A 25,486-nucleotide genomic window follows, 5' to 3' on the forward strand; every position below is an offset into this window, starting at 1 on the left:
AGATGGATTAAAGACTTAAACATAAGACCTAACACCATAAAAACCCTAGAAGAAAATCTAGGCAAAACCATTCAGGACGTAGGTGTAGGCAAGGACTTCATGACCAAAACACCACAAGCATTGACAACAAAAGCCAAAATAGACAAATGGGACCTAATCAAACTCCACAGCTCCTGCACAGCAAAAGAAACAATCTTTAGAGTGAATCGGCAACCAACAGATTGGGAAAAAATTTTTGCAGTTTACCCATCTGACAAAGGGCTGATATCCAAAATTTACAAAGAACTAAAGCAGATTTACAAGAAAAAAAACTAACAAGCCCATTCAAAAGTGGGCAAAGTATATGAACAGACACTTTACAAAAGAAGACATACGTGAGGCCAACAAACATATGAAAAAATGCTCATCATCACTGGTCATCAGAGAAATGCAAATCAAAACTACATTGAGATACCATCTCACGCCGGTAAGAATGGCGAACATTAAAAAATCTGGAGACAGCAGATGCTGGAGAGGATGTGGAGAAGTAGGAACACTTTTGCACTGTTGGTGGGAGTGTAAATTAGTTCAACCATTGTGGAAGACAGTGTGGCGATTCCTCAAGGACATAGAAATAGAAATTCCATTTGACCCAGCAATCCCATTACTGGGTATATATCCAAAGGATTACAAATCGTTCTACTATAAGGACACGTGTACACGAATGTTCATTGCAGCACTGTTTACAATAGCAAGGACCTGGAACCAACCCAAATGCCCATCGATGATAGACTGGATAGGGAAAATGTGGCACATATACACCATGGAATATTATGCAGCCATCAAAAACGATGAGTTTGGGTCCTTTGTGGGGACATGGATGAACCTGGAAACCATCATTCTCAGCAAACTGACAGAGGAGCAGAAGATCAAACACCGCATGTTCTCACTCATAGGCGGGTGTTGAACGATGAGAGCACATGGACACAGGGAGGGGAGCACTACACACTGGGGTCAGTTGGGGGGAAATGGGGTGGGACGGTGCGGGTTGGGGAGCTGGGGAGGGATAGCAGGGGGAGAAATGCCAGATGTAGGTGATGGGGAGGAAGGCAGCAAATCACACTGCCACGTGTGTTCCTATGCAACAATTTTGCATGTTCTTCACATGTACCCCAAAACCTAAAATGCAAAAAAATAAATAAAAAAAAAAAAAATAATAATTAAAAAAAAAAAAAAAAAGAAAAGAGTCCCTGTCAGGGAAACATGAATTTTGCTAAAATTGAAGACAAACATCAAATTTATGGTGAAGATTGGGTGGAACAATGGTGAAATCACTGATGCTTGATTACAAGTTTGAGTACAGTGCCCCAAAGATATCAAGTTTGCAAATGGAAAACTCATTTTAAGAAGGGGTGAGGGCTGGATGTGGTGGCCCACACCTGTAATCCCAGCACATTTGGAGGCTGAGTTGGGCAGATCACATGAGGTCAGAAGTTTGAGACCAGCCTGGCCAACATGGTGAAACCCCATCTCAACTAAAATTACAAAAATTAGCTGGGCTTGGTGGCAGGCACCTGTAATTCCAGCTACTCAGGAGGCTGAGGAAGGAGAACTGCTTGAACCCAGGAGGTGCAGGTTGCAGTGAGCCGAGATCATGCCATTGCCCTCCAGCCTGGGCGAAAAGAGTGAAATTCCATCTCAAAAAAGGAAAAAAAAAAAAAAAAAAAAAAAAAAAAAGAAGGAATGAGATGATGTTGAAGATGAAGCCCACAGCAGCAGACCATCCATATCAATTTTTAAGAAAAATATTCATTTTGTTCATGCCCTAATTGAAGAGGACCAATGATTAACAACAGAAACAATAGCCAACACCATAGACATGTCAATTGGTTCTGCTTACAGAATTTTGTCTGAAAAATTAAAGTTGAGCAAATTTTCCACCCTAAAGTTACCAAAACCGTTGCACCCAGATCAGCTGCAGACAAAAGCAGAGATTTTGCAGGCAAGTTTTCAAAAGTGGGACTAAGATCCTGAAGCATTTCTTCAAAGAGTTGTAACAAGAGATGAAACATGGCTTTCTCAGTACCATCCTGAAGACAAAGTACAATCAAAGCAGTGGCTGCCAAGAGGTGGAAGTGGTCTAGTCAAAGTAAAAGCAGACTGGTCAAGAGTGGAGGTCATGGCAACAGTGTTTTGGGATGCTCCAGGCATTTTGTTTGTTGACTTTTTAGAGGGCCAAAACTCAGTTAGCATCTGCTTACTATGAGAGTATTTTGAGAATGTTAGCCAAAGTTTTAGCAAAAAAATGACCACAACAATGCTCCTGGCTAATTCCTCTTATTGAACAGGGCAATTTTGTGAGCATCTCTATGGGAAATTAATAAGAATTTACCCTCCAGTCCTGATTTGGCTCCTTCTGACTTCTTTTTGCTTCCTAATCTTAAAAAATATATCTAAAGGGCACCCATTTTTCTTCAGTTAATAATGTAAAAAAGACTGCAATGACATGGTAAAATTCCCAGGACCCTTAGTTCTTTAGAGATGGACTAAAATGGCTGGTATCGTTGCTTACAAAAGTATCTTGACCTTGATGTTGAGAAATAAAGTTTCTATTTATTATTTTTATCTTTTAATTTCATTTTTTTTTTCATGAACTTTTTGAAGTCCTCTCATATATGCAGCACAAAGTAGTGGTTGGTTTCACTTAAAATTCTTTAGTCTGAGAAATGTTCCAAATAAGACAAATAAGCACTTTTTTTCCTACTAAGTCTGTTTAAAGTGTGTGTCTACATTGTTTAATAAATCTAGAGATCAAAATGTGTACCAATCACTACTAAATATCATCATTTAATGGACAAATGAGAAAAAACACATTTGTTAGTCTCTACAAATTATTGTTTCAGAAAATGCTGTCACTGTTATGTTATTCACATTCCTACACAGATAACATCTGAAACCTGTATTTTGGCTTCTGTAATTATTATTTATTATTGAAATGATAATGATCTAAAATATTCCTCATTTGAGAGAAAAACATCCTAGACTAAACTTATTTTTTAAAATAGTTATGCTATTTTGCTAGAAATATGCTAATTTGCTAGATGAGTAGTTTTCAACTGAGAGCGACTGCATACCCAATAGGACATTTAGGGATGCCTGGAGACATTTTGGGTGGTCTCAACTGAGGGGAAGGTGCTACTGGCATTTGGTGGCTAGAAACCAGGGATCCTGCTCAACATCCTGCAATGCACAGGACAGCCCATCACAAAAAAGAATGATCTGGCCCCAAATGTCAATAGAGCTGAGATTTAGAAACGCTTCTACACATAAAATTGTTTCCCAGTTGAATCTGTGCAATAAAGCAAGAAGGATACAATTCAAAATGGTGTGATGAGAATCCCTGTTTAGAGAGTACATAATGTTTTACCAAAGGGATTTTTCTTTTTCTTTATTTTATTTTATTTTTATTTATTTATTTGTTTATTTTATTATTATTTTTTTTTTTTGAGACAGAGTTGTTTTGCTTTTGTTGCCTGAGCTGGAGTGTAATGGCGCAATCTCTGCTAACCGCAACCTGGGCTCACTGCAACTCCATCTCCCGGGTTCAAGCAATTCTCCTGCCTCAGCTTCCCTAGTAGCTGGGATTACAGGCATGCACCACTATGTCTAGCTCAGCTTGTATTTTTAGTAGAGACAGGGTTTCTCCATGTTGATCAGGCTGGTCTCAAACTCCCCACCTCAAGTGATCCACCTGTCTTGGCCTCCCAAAGTGCTGGGATTACAGGTGTGAGCCACCACACCTGCCAGGATTTTTCTTTTTCTATGGAAAGTGGAATTTAAACTACCCCTTCCTGCTACTGTTGACACGTCAAAATGCAGCAAATGCCAACTGAAGGTTGAGGGAAACATGTACTTTGATATTGACTCAAAGTAATGCCTTCATTATAAAACAGGAATCACTTGACATGCCAACAAAAATCCATCCTATAAATCAATACAGCTAAAGCTTGAGTGAATTTGAGTAACTCTTTTTCCTCCAATGTCAAAAGTAAGTGATAGTCTGTATCACTTAGGAGGCAGTATTAAAATGTTTAACAGCCTTAAGTAAATGTCTTCATTTTCCATAAAACAAATGGCACAGTAATATGATTGCTTAGAGCTGCAAATACCTCATCATGAACTAAAGACTTTTTAAACTTTGAGTAAAATTTTTCTTGAATGGCTTACAGTATCTTTTCCAAATAAAAGCATTTTTAAAATTATTTCATTAAATAATGCCATGGCAGACCGCTTAGTTAAATAATGTTATAGGCTTGACATAATCATCCACTGATTACGTAAGTACACATTAAATCTAAAATAACAATCTACATCCCTAAATATAAATTACTTTATAATTTTACATTAGGGAGTAGCACTGTATAAGTTATTAATGTTTTGCCCCACCCAGAGGAAAGACAAATAGAAAACTTCATACTAGGAAGAAAAAAAAAAGTTTTCTATGTGTTTAATTTTCCTAAGTGCCCAAGATATTCTTTAGATTACATGTCATCAACACTTCAGGAGAGAGGTGTCAAGTTCCTAAATGGGGTAGTAAAGAGAAGCTAAAGTAAGAAAAGGACAGCTGACATTCATTCCTGCTAAGAAAGAAAACAAAACCTTGCTCGCATGGTTCATTTTAAAGACTTGTAAGTGGGGAAGAAAAAGTTCCTCTAAAATTTCAAATAATACAAAACAAAACATATTAGCCATTCACTTTTTAGTATGCATTATTTTAATCAGAGTGTCTTGTTCTAAGGCCAAACTAAATTCAGCCTTTTAAAGATTAAAAAATATTTGGTGCTGCTGGATACTCTACTTTGCAAAGTATCAAATAATTTTGGAATCTTGAACACCTGTAGAAGGGGCACACTGAGTACCATAATCCAGAGGGATGTTGTCAAAGATAGGTGAGATGAAAAAGTCAGGTCTGAGCCTGACTTCACAATGGTAACTAGGAATTTGGGGGCAAACATAACCTGCTTTTGAGTATAATATTGTGCTACAGAGGAAAGTAGATTGAATTTATCAAAACAAAAGTCCTGGTTATTCATTTACAACAGGCTTGGTGATCACAGAAGTTATCCCAAGTCTTTGATTATTCTACTCTATTACAAGATACTTTACAGGGTTTTAAAGATACTTCACAGGCCAAAAGCATCAACATAGACATTGCTGATTCAGTCAACATCTGGCCTGCTTCTCTGACATGCATTAATGTGGAACCCTTTCAAACAATATTCGGTGATAGTTTATATTAAATCCTTCACATTACAAGAAAATCACTTTTTTTTGTAAACTGTTTTGTATTAGATTGGTGTTAATTGTTCTTATTTCACTGTGAAGGAAGATAAAATGTTGTCTAACGTCATTTCTGAACTTTGCACATTCATCTCCAAATACCTAAGCATTATTATTCCGTGTGGGAGATATAGTTATGGTATAGGAAGGTATACCAGACTAGTGGACCAGCGTAGGGCTGGATAGGGTGGGGAACACTAATGGAGTAATGCTGAAATCCAGATGGGGAAGCCAGCCTCAGATAGATTCTAATCCAGATGCAGCATTTATTGAGTAATTTGGGAGCAAGTTACCTACATGGCTCATTTTAAAATGGGGATAAAAATCTCACTCTACTAGGATTTTTGAGAAGTTGACAAAGATTCTATGTGAATGCACAATGAGTTCTTAGAAACCAGTAATAGTTAACTGAATTCAGTGCCTGACCACCACCATTCTCTTCTGCCATGTCTCAGGGTACTCTGCCACACTGGCTAAAATCCAAAGGATTCCTACTAATTCTGTCAAGGATTAATGATATACAAGTGTCTGCCCTTGCAGAACTTCTACCTATCCTCATAGTTGTTGAGAATTTCTGGGAAAATCTTTGTTTCTGCAGCTTGAGATATTTTATTTTTTCACCACCAAAAACTTATCAGTAAAACTTATTTCTGAGTGTAGAGATATTTTCATGTCCCAAAGTTGCTAAAGGGCACCTAAAGGCTTGGTATACAAAAATTCTAATTTCAACTTAATTTTCAATGCATTCAATCCAAAGAATATTAAGGGATATAGCTACACTCTTCAGAGAAAATAACTGAATGTTCTAATCAAAATCTCCCAGGGTACAAAAAAAATCCAATTCTGCGAAAGACAACCAGTGTAATAATTACAGAGGTATTACGGTGACTCATTAGAAGAGGCAAGTTTTAGAAAGGAGCTTTTTCTCTAAATGGCAGCTCTATCATCTTTGCAATTAGACTAATCACATTACACCTACACAAGAACAAATGTCAAACTTTAATCATGAATTTCATAAAGGCTACCGAGTCTGGGCAATGTTGGCACTAGTTATGAGATCGTTATGGGAAGTACCTGAACCTGGTGCTAGAAAGGTGATTCATCAGCTCTCTGTAAGGTGGTAAAGATTTAATGGATCAACATGGGAGTAGTCATTTTTCAATATTTCACAAGCCTGGCTTGGGTATTCAACAGTTTGACATACTTAGCTGCAGCAGCAGCCGCAGGTTGTCTAGCCAGAGGCAACACATAAGGGTGATAATTTAGAAAATGTCAAGTCATTCTTTCCCTCACCTGTCTGCCTTTAAGTAATTAATGACAGCTGTTTTAATGAATTGATTAATTTAGTAATTGAATAATTCAAGATGCTACCCTTATTTCTGTTATCTCTCCTATCTCCTTCTAACAAACTGTTCAAGAATTGTATCTCTGTTAAAGTATAATCACGTGTCACTTAATGATGAGGATACATCCTGAGAAAAGCATCATTAAGTGATTTCATTGTGAACATCATAGAGTGTATTTACACAAACACCTAAGCATTATCATTGTGTGTGGCAGATATACAAAGAGATATATACAAAAAGGTACAGGAAGGCTTCCCAGTGACCTAGTGGACCACGAAGTGAACATCATAGCATGTATTTACACAAACCTACTACACACTTAGGCTAGATGGTACAGCCTATTGCTCCTATAATACAGACCTGTATAGCACGTTACTATACTGAATACTGTAGGTAAGTGTAACAGAATGGTAAGTATTTGTGTATCTAATCATAGAAAGGTACAGTAACAATATGGTATTATAATCTTATGAGAACACTGTTGTCTATGTGGTCCATTATTGACAGAAACGTCCTTATTTGGCACATGACTGCATATTCACAAGCAAATTTCAGCCACCATTTTATAATAACAACAACAACCACATATACAACAGTAAAAGCTAACAATTTTTTTAGCACTGACTAGATGCCAGCTACTGTTATCAGCACATCTAAAGGTGCTCCACCAAGCTGGTGAAGCTGGGGGATGTCAGCAATGGGTGCAAAAGGTGCAAAGCCTGAGAAAGGAGGAAGATGTTTGAATTTTTTTTGAGACCTACTGCACAGCATGGTGAATATAGCTAATAACTGAGTACTGTACACTTCATAATTACTGAGAGTAAATTTCAAATGTTCTCATCAGAAAAAAAGGTTAAATATTTGAGGTGATGGATATGTTAATCAGCTCAATTTAATCATTTCACATTGTATTAAAAATCATAACATCACTATAACAGATAAATACAATTATAATTTATTAATATACAATTTAAAAAATTCTGAGAGCCCACTAGATTTCCCAAGGGTTAACAAGATGCACGTGGAATCTTAAAACTCCAGAAAGCATAGCAACTATCTCGTTGGCATCTCTGAAGATGATGGTCTTGAAAACCAGATAAACATGATCTTTTACACAACCCACAAATATTAATTGAAGGCTTCCTTTGTGCCAGGCATAGAGCTCTATGCTTTAGATGTGTTTACTCATCTAATCATCACAACACAACCATTGCTCCCATTTCACAGATATTTAATAGAAGCGTGGAGAAACTTGCTCATAGACCCATGGTAAGAAGGAGGAAGAGTCAAAATGAAGAGAATATATTTAACTAATCACTTGGAGTCACTCAGTGAATGGTGTCACCATCTCAGCACCCAACTGGTAAGTTGCAGGATCCCTTTCTTCCTCCCCTCTCTATTCTCATGGCTGTTAGAATAGTGCCGGGCACATGTTCAGCAGGTTAGAAGAGTTTTATTGGGGCTCAGAAAACAGTACCTCAAAATGAAGACTGCTGCTGAGCAGCTTCAGAAGCAAAAGTTTCTCCCTTACCTTCTCCTGTCCTCCTGTCTCTCGGTCCCATTTTGCCCCGAGGCTAGCCACAGAAATTAGAATCCCTTTTCCCCAAGATAGGTCATACAAATCACAACCCCTTTACCCAAAAGTCAGTCATAAAACCCAAAAATATTCTACATAAAAACTGTTCAGGAATAAATGATCTGACCTACCTTGTCTGACCGTAGGTCATAAGATTCCTGTTCCAGACAAAGTCCTCTCTCACACCAAGAAGGAAGAAATGCTTCTCAGAGAAGCTAAGAAGAATCTAGACAGACAGGCCTTGCTGGGTTTCCCCCACACAGTCCATTAACATTCAAATCAGACCCTTTCTATCCAATCACATTTCTACACGGCTGTCCACATGTTGTTGAACCTAAGCATAAAAATGGACAATTTCCCCTGTATGTTAGGTCTTCATTCCAAAGGCTCCTGTGCATACAAGTTTAATAAATATGTATTCCTTTTCTCCTATTAATCAATTTGCCTCACACCAGTGATTTTCCAGTGATCCTTCAGATGGCAAAGGGAAAGTTTCTCCTTCACCTCCTTAGAGTTAGTAAATGAAATAGGTAAAAGGCATGAGCCAACTGCTCCCACTAAATGAGTAAAACCATGCTTAAGATAGGTAGAATAAACACAAGTGCAAAGTGTTTATTAAGAAACATGCTGCAAAGTGAAGGCATTTAGTACATCCGCTAACCAAATTCTCTATGTGAATTCAAATGCTATAGATCTGTTACTGATTTACTGTGTGTTAGTCTTCTTCGTTTGTTTTGGAGGTCTGCGACCATCACTCTTGTGGTCTATTCTTGGCATCTCACAACATCTCACAATGTTGTCAGGGGTAAGATAACTGATAACTCTTTGTTGATTGGACTTTCATGGGCAAATATAACTGACTACAGAGAAATCATAGCCATAACTGGCTATGCTTACTTTAAAACTGTGAAGCTATGTATAAACAACTAACAAAATGGGGCATAGTCCTACATCAATGAGAGCAAAGTACCCAAGTGCAAGACTATTTTCAAATGATTGTTTACCTTCTCATGCTAAACTATTCATTTTCATTCTTTTATTAAATTTTAAAGGTTTAGTTCAAGTGTGGTTCTCACAAAAACTAGACATTGCTTACACTTAGTGACCCTCTTGCCACTATATTTTTTCCATTTTCATCAACAAGCTCCTCTTAGATCCATCTCCTGGAAATATGGTTTCTCTGAATAATCAAATTATTTAATCTCTTTTTGTATATTCTGCTCAGTACTTCTCTATGATGTCTAGCTTGCTCTGGCATTTTGAGTGCTGATGAATCTTAGATACATACACATATATTCTCCTTCATTTGCAACTTTTTTCTTGATGCAAACAAACACAAAGAAAACTAAACTGTTCTAGAGGGCACATACATTCCCTTATCCACAGGGCAGGGCCACAGCATGCAGACAGCAGAAAGTCATGTGGTTTGGCTTGCTGGTAATACCAGAAATCTTCACCCCTATGCTTTGTGAAGTGAATACATCAAAGTGCCTCTCTTCCAAGATGGTTTGACTCAAGATAACGTGGAGAAGTGAATTTTTAGACTAAAATTTTATTTTGAGATAATTGTAGATTGACATTCATCTGCAAGAAAACCATCATTCTCAGCAAACTGACAGAAGAGCAGAAGATCAAACACCGCATGTTCTCACTCATAGGCGGGTGTTGAACAATGAGAACACATGGACACAGGGAGGGGAGCACTACACACTGGGGTCAGTTGGGGGGAAATAGGGGAGGGAGGGTGGGGGGTGGGAAGCTGGGGAGAGATAGCAAGGGGAGAAATGCCAGATGTAGGTGATGGGGAGGAAGGCAGCAAATCACACTGCCACGTGTGTTCCTATGCAACAATTTTGCATGTTCTTCACATGTACCCCAAAATGTAAAATGCAATAAAATAAATAAATGGGAAAAAAAAAAAAAGAAATTGAGAGCCATCTCCTATACTCCTCTCCCAGCTTCCCCCAGTTATAACATCTTTCATAACTATAGTAAATGTCAAAGCCAGAAAACTAACATTGATTCAACTATCTTATTTAGAATTCACCAGTTTTACATGTTCTCATTTGTGTGTGAATGTGTATATGTGTGTGTATTTAATTCTACACAATTTTATCACATACGTTTCTTTGTGTGACAGCCACAATAGTCAGGACACAGAAGAGTCTCATTGCCACAGGGATTCCTTATGTTACCCCTTTATAGCTACTTGCACCTCCCTCTTAACTCACCATCTTAAATCTAGCAACCACTAATCTGCTTTCCTTTTTTTTAATTCTATAATTTCAAGAATGATATGTAAAGGGAACCATGTAGCATGTATCCTTCTTTGACAGGCTTTATTCACTCAACATAATGCTCTTGAGATCCATCCAAATTATTGAGTATAACAATAGTTAATTCCCTTTTGTTGCTGAATAGTATTCTATGGTATGGTCATGCCACAGTTAGTTTAACCAGAAATAAATTATTGATTTGATACAATTTTATTAACTGTACCAGTGCTGTAGTATATCATATCACTTGATGGGGAATTACATAATTGATCTTGTTCTTTTTTAGGGGGAGGGTCTACAGTAATTTTATTGTAACAGAGAATCCAGGCTGCAATAAATCTATATGATTAGAGCATGTGGTGGTTATCTTTCCAAAGGGTGAAGCCTGAACCCAGATAGCAGCACACAAAGCCTAGGATATCCTCTTCTTGGTATTTTCCTGTATTACTTGACTCATGATGTGAGAATAAAGACTATACAACCATATTCAATGAAAAGAGGAGGTCCAACTGGGCAGAGGCAACATCCAGCAGGAGACAATTACACAATTGTTGAAGAGGATGCTCAGATAAAGTACCGTTACCTTCTCCACTATTCTTTGCTGAGAAAAATGAGGCTATAGTATCAGTAGAAAATTATGTTCTTTATTCTTAAATAAATCCAAGTAGGATGGGGCTTGATATGGTTTGGCTGTGTCCCCACCCAAATCTCATCTTGAATTGTAGTTCCCATAATCCCCACATGTCATGGGAGGGAGCTGGTAGAAGGAAATTGAATCATGAGGATGGTTACCCTCATGCTGTTCTTATGATAGTGAGTGAGTTCTAACAAGATATGATGGTTTAAAAGAGGCTTTTGCTCCTTTTGAGCAGCAATTCTCCTTGCTGCTGCCATGTGAAGAAGGACGTGTTTATTTCCCCTTCCACCATGATTGTAAGTTTCCTGAGGCCTCCTCTGCCATGCTGAACTGGGAGTCAATTAAAGTCTTTCCTTTATAAATTACCCAGTCTTGAGTATCTCTTTATTACCAGCATGAAAACAGACTAATATAGGGTAGATGGTCAATCCAGCAGTAGAATGGGATGAAAATCTAGGTTAGTTAAAAATCTTTGTGCATAAGGAAAAGAACAGGTTGAAAAGGGAGAAGACAGAGCCTTCTCTTTTTCTTAAATAAGACAGGAAAGAGCATCTTTTATTTTCCTTGCTGCAGTGTCAGCAGACTCATTGGTTTCCATAAAACACAATTTCTGCAATATGGTCTGTTGATAAGGTTGCTCCATCATGGGAGGGCAAACATGAGACCAATTGTTAATGACAGAACTAGGTCTTCTTTCAAAGCCTCTAATGTGTGCTATTTCTCATGAAGAACCCTGACAACATAAGATGCTTCAGTTAAAGCTTCTGAAATATTGTAGTGGCATAATTAGCAGGTTTCTTGGTGCTATGAGTTTCTTGCACATGTAAACCCTTTGAGAAAAGTTGAAGATAGAAAGATGGGGGAGAGTTTGGCTTAGTTCCAGACACCAGTCACAGATGCCTCTGCCCAATGTCATTACATGTTCTTTTCTGAGAAGTGCATTCAATCACTCAGTATTATGCACTGTGGTTGAAAAAAATGATCTACTTACCAGCATCTACCCTCACTCATCCTCCATGTGAAGCTCACAGTAGCAGCAGCTGAAAACAGAAAAGTTGTATCTGTTCCCTCACACCAGGGATATTACTTGGTGACCTGGTGTATGGCATAGGCAAGATAACTCACATTGCTGGAGGTGATCCCTGCCACAGAGATGCAGCCATCCTATGCCATATAGATGGAGAACTTCTTGGTTAGCTTCTCCACCTGTTCAGGCTTTAGGCTTGTGAAACAAAGCATGCCAATTTAGTCAGTCATGTGTTGTCAGATGTGCAAGGAACCATCCTTACTGTTGGAGATCAGCTGAATCTGCATGATAACAATGCAGTTGGCCATGATTTTCACTTCTTGCAACCATTATTTTTGCGAACCCAGGATGTTCAGAATGGTAGAGGCAATACAGGCCCCATTGAGAGAAGGATTGGAATACACAGGATAGATCAGGATCTTCAACTGTGACTCTACTCTTTTGGTTTCATTCACTGTCTTTGCACAGTGAAGGCTCCCACATGCTGACCATATAAAGCCCACATTCTTGGAGTATGATTGGAGAGACAAACGTTAATACCCTGTTCAATGAAGTAGCACACAGCCCACGCATCCTTGTTACCATCACCACTGGCAAAGCCTTGGTAGACCATATCAAAGAATGCAGAGATTCTTTTTCTTTGCCACTGTTACTATTTTCTTCCGCTGCTTTGCATGAGGGTCCCAGGCATACAGGAGAAGAGCACTTTGCTCTGGTATTTTTGAAATGTCCTCCATAGCACTTGTGAAGTCAAAACTGCAAGTCTTGGGGTCATTATACTGATAAACTTGTAGCTGTATGCCAGCAACCCTGAAGATAGGTGTGTGAGTTCCCCAAAGTGGTTTGGACAGAAAGACATCTGTCTTCAAAAACTTTAAAAATCTTTGCACAAAACTGGCTCCAACTCTTAAGGCCCCAGTTCCAGAAATGATCTGCACAGCGACAAAGTGGCCAATTTTCAACAGTTTGCTGTTCTCACCCAGGGCTAGTTCTGCAGATGCCTTGCAAAATTCAGCTTGTCCTACAATGGGCAGGTATTCCTTGTCTAAATTTTTTATGGCAATCTAACTGGGTCTCTTATCATCCCAGTAGGTACCAACTCCTAGACTCATCTTTTTCTTATTGATGTTCCTCTTAAAGGCTTTGGTGACTCACAAGATGGGATCTGGAGGTCTCATTTCCACATGGGCCCACATGGAGCTGGCTCTGGCAGAGGCCATGGTGGGGAGGCCTGGGTGAAAGGTAGCAGAGATCCCCTAGAAGACATGGCTGGAGTATGGCAGGGTCATGGTTGACCTTCAGAGTACAGTGGGTAGCCACAGGACAGAGTAGAGAGCAAGAGGACACAGACCAAGGGGGCATGGGCTCCTGCTGAAGGTACTGTTCTTGTTTTATATTACAAGACTTCCACAGTGGAGTGAAAAATGAAGTCAAGTTTCAGTATATTTTGAATTAAAGCTTGCACAGGTGTTTTAGCTTGCTAAATAGTTCAGCCTAGACTATTTCAGCTCTGAATTATCCAAATAATTATTTTAAAATATTTTAAATATAATTTAGCACACAGAGAATGCCTCTGTGTGAAATAAGTGGTGGTAATTTAAAATAACTGATGATTATAATTATTGGAATCTAGTCTCCTGGACATTTTCTACTTCATAATTTACAAGGAGCCTATGAGAGTTCAAAAACACTGTATTTTTGCCAAAGGAGCCTCATGCTTTGTCTGCATTTTATGGCTTCCTTTGCACCTGGAGCAGCTATTTTAGGACTGTCTAGACAATCACCCCAGCTTTAAAGGTCTTTTCCTTTCTTTTCACATAGTCAGTGAGCATGAAGGGTAATAGATGATGCTGGCACTCTCTCACCCAAGATACTATTCAAATAAAGACAGGAACAATAATGCCTTTGCTCTGGCTCAGAAAATCAAGAGACCTTAATATACAGCCCCAGATGTCTACCAATTGGCAAAACTTTAAACCAACAAGAAGGCCTTCCAATGTCTACATGCCTATAGTAGCTGGATCATACTTTTTGGTGGAGCTGCATGAAATGATTACTATTTGACCATCTTGGAAATATAAAAACAGAAATTTAAGATGTTTCAACCCAAGAGATTTGGGAAAGAATTTGGGAGTGCTCTGTTTCCATTTTCTTTCTCCAGTTCCCAAGCAATACTCATCTGGGTTCTAGTAATGACCTAGAATGCACAGCTTCTGCAGGCCTTTTTTGCCACTACGAGGAAATAATGCAACCAAGTATGATATTGGAACATTCCCTAAATGCATGTCCTAGGTAATGCCTAAAAGTCAGTAAGTAATATCCCAAGGAGATGAACACTGAATCAGTCTACTTCACTCCTCATAGTCCTTTCTTTCAAGAGGTGAGAGACAGCTTTCAAGCTCTCCACAGGACTGCTACAGCACACCTATCCCCAGGCTGTTTAATGGGTTCTGAGATTGCATCCCAATCTCTGACCCTCCTGGGAATATTCTTTTTTTTTTTTTTTTTGAGACAGAGTCTCACTCTGTCACCAGGCACCAGACTGGAGTGCAGTGGCACAGTTTTGGCTCACTGCAACCTCCGCCTCCCGGGTTCAAGCAATTCTCCTGTCTCAGCCTCCTGAGTAGCTGGGACTACAGGCGCACGCCATCACGCCCAGCTAATTTTTATATTTTTAGTAGAGACGGGGTTTCACCACGTTGGCCAGGATGGTCTCGATCTTTTGACCTCATGATCCACCCGTCTCAGCCTCCCAAAGTGTCCTGGGAATATTCTTACTTGGTACTCTCTGATGGTAAAAGTATTTCATTTTGGAGGAAAAAATGCACAAGGGTAGATATCTATAGATACATAAATGTACATTGTACATGATATATAATAGAATATACAATTACATAATATACATACACTACATATGCATTTTTACATTATCTACTACATATATATGACACCTAGCAATTATCAGTTTTATTTGCTTCCTGATAATGTTAGAGTATTTACTTCTCAATACAACCAAATGTGCTCATATTAATTTTCTGCTAACATCATACCATTTCTATTGCCATGTTCAAGAGCTATCTCTACCCTTTACTCTCTCCCACTTTCTCCACTGACAATGTGTGTACATTAATTAGTTTGGGGGTCTGAAGTCCAAAGCATTTCTCCTGAATATAAACTGGAGCTTCAAAAACAAAAGCAGCCCAAGAAGGTTGGGCCAAGGGCTGAGAAATCAATGCCACTCACAACTGAAAGCTTTGTGCCAGGCACTGGGTTAAATGCAATGGTGGTATGGAGATACAAAGCAGATGAATACTCAGTCTTCACCTAAGCAGATACAATTCTTACAGGGGAATAAAATTACAACACCAAGTGGAGCAAACATAGCATAGAACCAAGTCAAAAGATGTTGTCTTAGTCCATTTTGTGTTGCTATAAAGGAATAGCTAAGGCTGGGTAGTTAATAAAGAACAGAAGTTTATTTTGGCTCAAAGTTCTGCTGGCTTTACAAGATAGAGGGCACTGGTATCTGTTTGGATTCCATCAAGAGCTTTTGTGCTGCATTAAAATATGTTTGAGAAGATCAAAGAGAAAGTAGGCACATGCAAAAAGGGACCAAACCCAGAGCCATCCGGGCTCTCTAGCAACCCACTCTTGCAGGAACTAATCATTTCCCCTGAGAACCAATCTAGTCTCAAGACACTAAGAATGCCCTCACTGCCTGAGAAGGGCACCAAGCCATTTATAAGGGACCCATCCCTGTAACCCAGATATCTCCCACTAGACCCCACCTCCAATATCACCATGCCAATCATCAAATGTCAACATGAGATTTGATGGGGACAAACAAACCATGCCCAAAACATAGCAAATATGATTCAAATTCTCCAAGGGCCATGGCTTATGAGTAGCATTAATAGGGCAATTTGTTTAACCTATCCTATTTCCTCCCTTGAGTATCAGTTAATAATTCAAATACTACTTGGCATTTAATAAGATAATTACTGAAAGTTTTATGTCAGGTAGAGTGACATTGGTAAACTTAAAACACTATAAATACAACCCCTTATTTTTAGTGAGTATTCACTGCATGCATATACTACCTTATTTCGTCCTCAGCAATCTCAATCTTATAATGCATTATTACTTTCTTCCTTTTAGATAGACAAGTTAAGCAAAAATAAGTTAATCTCACTACTACCAGAAGACGCTTTCCTGCAAGACAATAATGAAGTCCCAAACGGAAGGCAAATTTCTGCAAAGTCATCAGCAATTTCTCACTTCGCAGTTGCCAATATCTTCTCACTTTCTCAGTTTTCATTTCCCAGACACTCTTTAAAGCAACTCAATCTGTTTTCTACTTCCATTATTCAGATAAAAGTGGTTTGGTAAAAATTCCCAATGCTGCCATGTTATAAAGCTGAAGGGGAACTGATCTGTTTTCATTCTACTTGACCCCTCACCACCACTAAACCTAGCTGGACATTCATTAGCCTTGCCATCTGGAATCAGTTTTCTCCCCCAGCTTTTGTTATATGCACCCCTTTCCTCTCTTTTTCCTTCACTAGCCACTTGCTCTAGGTTTTTTGATGTTGCTTCTCCTCCTTTAGAGTTCTAAATGCTGGCACTCCTCACGGCTCTGTTCCACGCCAACATCTCTTAGTCAATCATTCTCAAGATGTGCCTGGAATTTGTGAACCTCCTGAATCAGCCCCACCAGAAAGAAACAAGCTTCATGAGGGAAAGAACCTTTGCACACTAACTGCTGAATTCCCAACACCTGAAAGAATCTCAGGCACACTCCAGGTGCTCAACAAATATTTGCTGAAGGAATGTGGATTGCCTAAAGTGCTTGAGATGCTCCTGGGATACCCTTCTGGACTTCTAAATTGGAATCACAGTGCATCTGTGGACCAAAATCTCTGGTCTTCTACCACACTGCCTTTTATTCATGCTCTTTCTTTAGCCTGATATCCTCTCCCACTTCCTTATTCTTTAATGTGCAGGGAAGCCATTCCTGACCCTCACCTCCACCCAGATTCAGTCAAATCTCCCTCTTGTGCCCTTTCATAGAACCCTATCCTTTGTGGTACTGAGGTCACTTTAATTTTACACATAGCTGTGTGACTGTAAATGAAATCCTATCTCTCCTGCCAGCCTGCCTCAGATCATGCAGGCTTGCACTCACCATCATACCCCGATTTTCTAAGTCTCCCTCACAGTGGGCCCTCAATAAATATCAGTGAACAAATTGTTAATGTATTTTTATATTAATGTTAACATATCAAAATATATTAACAATAAATATATTTAAATTATATATTAATTATATGATGAATAATTAAAAGTTTAAAAATGACAAAAATTTCTCTCTCCAGCTCTGAGCTTTCCTCTGAATTCTACATACATATACCCACCTAGGGGTCTCACATTTCCAAATGGATTTCTAATGGGGTTCTCTATTTCAGCCTGTCCAAAACCCCAGCTTTTAAATTTTTGCCCAATATAATCTTGTTTCTCTCTATTTTACTCATGTTAGTAAATAGCATCACCCACCCAGCTGCTCAAGCAAGACCTTGAGGGTCACATTCGATTCCCTTTTCCTTTACCAGCTGCTTTGCCATATCTAATTAAACATGTAGTTCTGTTGCTTATACTTCTAAAATATATTTCAAATCTATCCCTTCTCCAACTCCACAGCTGCTTCCAAGCCCAATCTTCCATTAACAGTCAACTGGATGGTGGCTGCAAATCAACTGGTCCCTTGTATCCATTCTTGCTAATCTACCATAGATTTTCTAAATGCAATAAGGTACACACCCCTTAGTGAGGCTCTGCCTATCTATCCACAGTACACCATGCCATTGCTCCCTTCATTCACTATACTCCCAAATCTCTTCTGTATACACTGTTCCCTTTGCTTGAAATGATTACCCCTTGTGTCCCCACCCCTTGCCCACCTCACATAGCTGGTTTCTTCTCCTGCTCCAGTCCTCAGGTTATATGCTGCCTTCTCAGAGCAAAATTGTTAACGCTATCTAAAATAGATTTTGTCTTTGGATATCTGTTATCACAGAAATATTTGTTCTTTACACAGCATTTGCCACAATTTGGAATTACTGATTTACTACTGTTTATTATCTTGTTTCTAGATAGAAAGATCTATGTCAGTCTTGTTCACCATTTCATCCCTAGCACCTAAAATGGAGCTCAGCTTATAGTAGATTATCAATAAATGGCTGCCGCATGAATGGATAGAGTGGAGGAAAACAGTCATATTAGTACAGTTCCAACAGGTCAATGGTTGCCAGGGCCTGAGGGTGAAAACAGGGGTTGGCTATAAAAAGGCAGAATGAGGAGACTTAGTGGTGGTGGCAGGGGTGGGGGGTGGGATATGATAGAATTCTTCTGTATCACAATTGTGATATTGGCTACACAACTTTATGTATTTGTCAAAACTGATAGAACCATACCGCCCAGGTCAATTTTACTCTATGTAAATTAAAAAATAATAAAATTATGATTCCCAAACCCATGTCAACCCAGAACAAATGTAAGATTCCAAGATTCACAATTTGGAGCTTTTTTTTTTTTTTTTTTTCTTTTTGATGATGGTGGGTTCAGTTAACTTCCTGTGTTCATGGTCAAAGTACTGACTCAAAGCATACTTCCCTATTTTTCATTTATCAGTTTAAAGAAAGGAAACCGGAAACAAAATAAAGATGTGAAAGATAAACAATACAAGAAAAGACACAGTAGTAATATTTAAACTAATCATGTGATAAAATGTCAGCATTTATTCGTGACATTTGGCTCTGTTTGTATTGGATCACCCAGCAGGGCAGTGGCTGTGGGTTGATTTCATAATGGTGCCTCCCACATGTACACCCATGGCTGACCTCTGCTTTGTGCAGTTGATAATGACTAAACTTCACATATTATGCTGGCAAAATCTACTCCTTCCCTGGAGGTCTGTTACACACAGGGAATTATAGTTTCACAGCTGAACAATGTTTCTTTCTCCAAATTCCAGGATGATCCACTTTCATTAGAACAAAGTTATATGGGCTGATAAATTGCTGTCTTTTGCCAAAGTGTTACTCATCATTGTATATTCGCCCAACAGATGTGCACTGAGAAACCCCATCCTATCAAGGGGGAAGAAGGATGCAGAGCTATGAATAGACTGGTTAGACACAAGTTGCATTCTCTAAAGTAAGCACATGACATACAAATTTCATCTTATGACCTTTCCCCCACCCCCACCCCCACCCCCACCCCCATTATTGACTTTCATCCATTAGAACATGTTGATGGATATACCATTTCAAAACGAAATATTTGGATATCTGACTCTGATTTGGGGAAAGGGAAATGGTGAGCTAATTTCCTCTTTTATCAAGCTGAATCACTGAGTTCACTCTGTTGCCATGCATGCATAAGTAATGCCATAGCAACCTCCCAATTTGCTCTTAAACACACAACAGCAGAACTATACGAATAGGTACGTTTTTTAATGTTTAGATTTTCTTAGCAGTTTAAATTTTATATAATATTTTGTGGTATGGGATTATTTGGTTAACCTTTGGTAGTCTCATTGCTGACTGCCATATGTCATCAATATCAGCACAACAGAAAGGTTTAGTTCTTGGAAAATTTTCCAATAACCTTCCTTTATTTTCATTCTCTAGTTCACAATTAAAAATTTGCACATTGGACACTACAGTCTGGATCCTTTTCAGGATTATCTTTATAAGGATCCTAACTTCAAATGGGACTGAAATATATAATTTAAAATTGATGAAGTATAGAAATGCATGGACCTCTCATATAGCTATTTAAGTAAATTCAATGAAAGTGAATTTACCTAAGTTATAAAATGAAAGTGAATTTATTCATCACTTGGTATGTACTAGGAATTAGTCAGGTTCTAGAAAGAAAGAAAATCTTTACTATCAAGGGATTCAGATGAGCTCTTGTAGGAAATAAGGGATGGGTACTCTTGAATTCTGCCACTTTGGGGTTTAGATTTTTACTCCTACAAAATATACTGTAACATCTAACTTTTGACTGGTTTAAGAAAAGTCCATTTAAATTGAGAAAATGTGGATTTTTAAACATTTTTATTATTCTCATGCATTTTTTCACAAATGTGTATACTTCTTTCCACTGGATGGCAACAAAAGGGGGGCACTAGTACTATGGAAATGTTTTTTACAAAACACCATGTCACTACTGTCTGTCTTTTAAACTTTGTTTGCTTGTTTTACATCTTGACAAAAGTAATTAAAGTGTCTTTGGCTGATTGACTGGATGAATCATTGACTTGTTCTTGAAATGGGTTTCAAATTCCATACTTGAATCTCACATTATTTAGCTACCTCTGCCAAATATTTTGATTACTTAAGGAATCAAGATTTGTTATTTTATAGAGAGGCAATACACTTCAATAAAATTTTAGATATTCCATCTACTTCCATAAGCATATGTTAATGTATCCAAAGCTAAGGAAATTTGGACCAAGTCATTTTTTTCACTTAAGCACTTATATATAATTTGAAGGATACACAAGAAACAGAAAATATCAACTTTCTCATTGACCAGATGCATTTAAAAACGTCTCAGTGAACTGGCATCCCTTCATTTCTGATCAGGTAGAGAGGTGTGCATCCTTAACAGTACTAAGCTTGTTATTAAGCAACACTTGCTATAGCTAGCTCTTGCTGCTCTTAGAAGTGGTAGCAAAAGGTTTGATTCAATAGGGCTGTTCTGATTGTAACTGTGGAAGTAGGAAGCCCTCTGTACTTCTTGAATCATATTTAAGTTATTTGTATACTATGATAAAATGATTTTTGAGATTTTAGGAATATATACTTGTGGCTATAATAGATGATCCCGGGTTAATATTCATTTGAAATGCTAATATAGAGAAATTCTTTACAGTAACAATTGTGAAAGTATAATCCCTAGGCAAGAAATGTGAATCTTAGCTGGAAACTTATTAGAAATGCTACTGTTTGAACCCTACCCTGGACCTACTGACCAGGCACTCTGGAGATGAGTCCAGCAGTCAGTATTTTACCAAGTCCTCTAGGTGACGTCAGTGCACTCTCAAGTGTGAAATCCACTGCTTTATATGATACAAATCGCTTATTTGGGATAATATATACAGAGCGATTTATGTTGAGAAATAGCTCTTCTTTTTGATGGTGTGTTATCTTTTGTGTGTTTGCTTGTTTTGTATTTTGACAAAAGTAATTGAAAATGTTTAATATAAGGATTTTTGCCTATCCTAGTATGGTTATGACACAAGATCACTTGGTCCTGATAAACTAAAAAGTCATTGTAAACATTGTAGTTTTGAAGAGCAACCTACTTAAAATATATTTTATTAGCAGCAATAATAACAGGATGACTAATTTGAATAACCCAGCAACTTGAGACGAAGGAAACAACAATATGATTTAGCGTCAGAGGGACTTCAGTCCAGCTTAAATCAGGGTTACTCAACATAAACATTATTGACCTTTGGGGCCAGATAATTCTATGTTGGAGGGGTACTGTAGGATATTTGGCAGCATCCTGGTCTCTACCCACTAGATGCCAGGGGATGCCCCTTCACAATTGTGATAATCAAATATGTCTCATTGTCAAATGTCCCCTTGTGGGGGCAAATAGTCCCTAGTTGGGAGCCACTTGTCCACTGGGGGTTCTCAACCTCAGCAGTACAATAGAATCAATTAAGAATACTGATGCCCATCCGGATGCGGTGGCTCACGCCTGTAATCCCAGCACTTTGGGAGGCAGAGTTAGGTGGATCACGTGAGGTCAGGAGTTCGAGATCAGCCTGGCCAACACAGTGAAGCCCCGTCTCTACTAAAAAAAAATACATAAATTAACTGGGAGTGGTGGTGGCGGGTGCCTGTAATCCCAGCTACTCAGGAGGCTGAGGCAGGAGAATCACTTGAACCCGGGAGGCAGAGGTTGCAGTGAGCCGAGACTGTACACTGCCCTCCAGCCTGGGCAACAAGAATGAAACTCTGTCTCAAAAAAAAAAAAAAAATATTGATGCCCTGCAGCCTGGTTAGCTTTAACCTCTGTGGACAGGCTCAGGATCAGTGCCTTTTCAAAGCTCAGTAAGTGGTACAAAGGTCCAGCCAAGACTGCCAAGCACTGTACAGACATCCCAGTACATCCATGCCCTTACCTGGGAAAGAGCTGTTAACATCATCTGTTCTAACCACCACACAAGATCATATGAGAGAGCATTTATGAAAGCATTTGTACCACAAGGCAATAAGTATGTTAAAGGCAGCAGAGAAAAATAATGCACTTTTCAAAGTTGCCACTGAAAGTGAAAACTGTATCCAGCTCTTCATTATGAATTAGGATGATTTATATTTATTGTCTCTTAGATGCATACCCCATTCCCAATAGGAAAGGGATATGATGTACTTTCTAAGTCTCTCTTGGGAGTAGATTCATGGTATTATTCAGTCTTCTATGGGCAGGAAACCATATAAATTGGATCAAATCAGTCATACTATGCACCAGTGATGGTCTGAATATATACTATAAAATTGATATTCCTTCTGTTCTTTTGCTTCTCAATAACCGATTTTAATAAGTGAAAAAGAATTCAGATTCCTCTGACAATAGCCTCTTTAGAAATTGTTGGAATGGGGAAAACTCTTGGGTTACAATTGTGTCTGTAAGTGTATTCTTTATTTTTAAAATGATAAAAATATCCAAAGCAGTTAACAAATGTTAACAGTTATTAAATCTGAGTAACAAATATATAGATATTTGTTTTCATTTTTCTATACTTTTCTTTGAAGTATCTGATTAAAATTCAAAGGGGATGTTAAAATCAGTTTGAACAAAGCAGCAGTGAATACTTCAAAGGAAAATAAAGAAGAAAGCATGTTCTTGTTGGTGCCAGGTGACTATGGAGACCCCACTGGGATGGGGACGCCAGCTGGGGCCCAAGAGGCTGAATCCCATAGTGTGTACCTCAGTTTATTTTGCCAGCTTATGCAGGGAGGGCACATTAGGACTTTGATATTCAAGAGCAGTTCTAACTGAGCAGTTCAGCCAGGGTGTAAGGAAATCTTAGTAGTTGATTTTTTTTTTCATATGTTCTAACAGCTTTTAAACTAAGGAAATTATTATCAATATCTGCTTCTACCCTCCTTAATGAGTTGCAAAAGTGTGTAACCCCTGCCTTTCTCTCTAACAGAACCAATATGGTAACAACTGGGACATTTTACACAAAAGGCAGTGTGAAAAGATGGCCTTTTAGGCAATTTTTTTTTTAAAGAAATGAGGGTTTCTCTATGCTGCCCAGGCTGGACGCAAACTCCTGGGGCAGAAGTGTTCCTCCCAACTCAGCCTCTCAAGTAGCTGGGATTACAGATGTACACCACTGCACTAGTTTAGGCATATATTATAAAAGAAGCAATTTGCCTGAAGCACTACGCTTCCCTGCAGACTGCAGACAGATAAGTAAGCAAAACAATTTTTCTCCTAGAGTAGAAGTTGGCAAACTACAGCCCCCGGGACAAATCCAGTCCACGGTCTATTTCGTAAATACAGTATTAATTTAACACAGCCCAGTCCATTGGTTTGCATATTATCTATGGCTTCTTTCAGCTACAACATCAGAGTGGAGTAGTTGTAACAAAATCTGTATAGCCTCAAAAGCCTGAGCCACTTACCATCTGACCCACTACAGAAAAGTTCCCTCACTCTTGTCCTAGAGTATTAACATAAACTTTTTCCGTAGAGCCACTGTAACCACAGCACTTTGGGAGGCTGAGATGGGAGGATGGCTGGTGCCCAAGAGTTCGAGGCCAGCCTGGGCAACATGCTGAAATGCTGTCTATAAAAATTAGCCAGGCATGGTGGTGGGTGCCTATAGTGCCAGCTACTGGGGAAGCTGAGGTGGGAGGACCACTTGAAGCCAGGAGATGGAGGTTGCAGTGAGCCAAGATTATGCCACTGCACTCCAGCTTTGGTGACATAGTGAGACCTGTCTCAAGAAAAAAGAAAGAGAGAGAGAGAGAGAGAGAGAGAGAGAGAGAGAGAGAGAGAGAGAGAGAGAGAGAGAGAGGAAGGAAAGAAAAGAAAAAGGAAAAGAGAGAGAGAGAGAAGAAAGAAAAGAAAAGAAAAGACAGACAATAACAAGTGAGTGGACAAAATAAATTTCTCAATGACTTTTATTTTATAGCCATGCAGTAGTATACATTTATACTATATTTTTGCTTTAATACAGAAAAAAACTCATAAAGACCCAAATATGACCACCTTTTCTTTTCTAAAAAATTAAAAACTTGTGTGGTCCACAAAGGAAACCTAAAAGAGGATGTGTTGGTAATTAAAAATGTAACACATTGTTAAAATACCACTGTTTGACAGTCTCTCAACCTAGACATTTCCTAGAGTAAGAGTACTTTATTTATATACCTATTTGCAGTTGAATAACTATATTACAGGTAAAAATACTAAGAAAAATTTGCAAGCAAAAATATTTCCCTTTTTACAGAAAAATAGAAGTCACAGCTGTATGCTAGAGAGAAATAGAAAAGTTATCTTTTTGTTTCAGCCCTTACAAAATAATTACCTCTAATGAGAGCAAAGATAATATTTGTGTTTTGGCATAAGTAAAAGCTTATTTTTGGTTCATTTCATATGCCTGGACTTTCCAATTTTAGGGGAAATTTTAAGAAATTGAGATGTTTTTGTAGCAACATAAAACTCTATCATTCCCAGAAGCCTCATAAATTGAAAATGAGACCTTACTAACATTCTTTCTTTTGTTTCTCCTCAAAAGTATTCCCAAATAGGAAAAGAGTATGCAATAAAACAGAGAGTGCAGAGCTATGGTTGCCAAGGCAACCATAATCATCTTTCCCTTGAACCATGGTAGAGCATCCACTGCTGTTCAACCTAACCTCATGTTTCCTCTGAATGCTTATACATGCTTGAAGTCCTTATTATATAGCAATATCATTCCAATCAATCAGGTGATGATAGGAATGTAGAACAGGAACAGAAATGTCCATGGCATTCCCATTATGGAAGGTAGACGTGAAAACGACACTTGCTAGCATACGGAATAGCTAAGAGAACATGTCTTTCCACTCCACGCCATTTGGCATGCATTTGTGGCACTATGCTGGCTACTACCATTAATAGAAACATGAGTCCAGTCCACAGGTAAAGTAGTAAATACAGATTAAATGAGCTGCAATCCGCTGATAGATCCCCATAGTCCATCATGACTATTTATCAGTTTGTCTTCATAGT

General features: G+C 38.5%; 1 protein-coding gene and 1 pseudogene across 1 annotated transcript in view; both read right to left on the minus strand.

Annotated features, from left to right (window-relative positions):
* The window catches only part of ARHGAP6 (Rho GTPase activating protein 6), a 539,651-nt gene that overhangs the window by 202,914 nt on the left and 311,251 nt on the right, over window positions 1-25,486 (minus strand). The gene's annotated exons all lie outside the window — the stretch shown is intronic.
* LOC116556645 lies at window positions 10,166-14,746 on the minus strand (annotated as a pseudogene).

This window comes from Sapajus apella, unplaced genomic scaffold (assembly GCF_009761245.1).
Source record: "Sapajus apella isolate SASKATOON/1434 unplaced genomic scaffold, GSC_monkey_1.0 scaffold17, whole genome shotgun sequence".
Classification (NCBI taxonomy): Eukaryota; Metazoa; Chordata; class Mammalia; order Primates; family Cebidae; genus Sapajus; species Sapajus apella.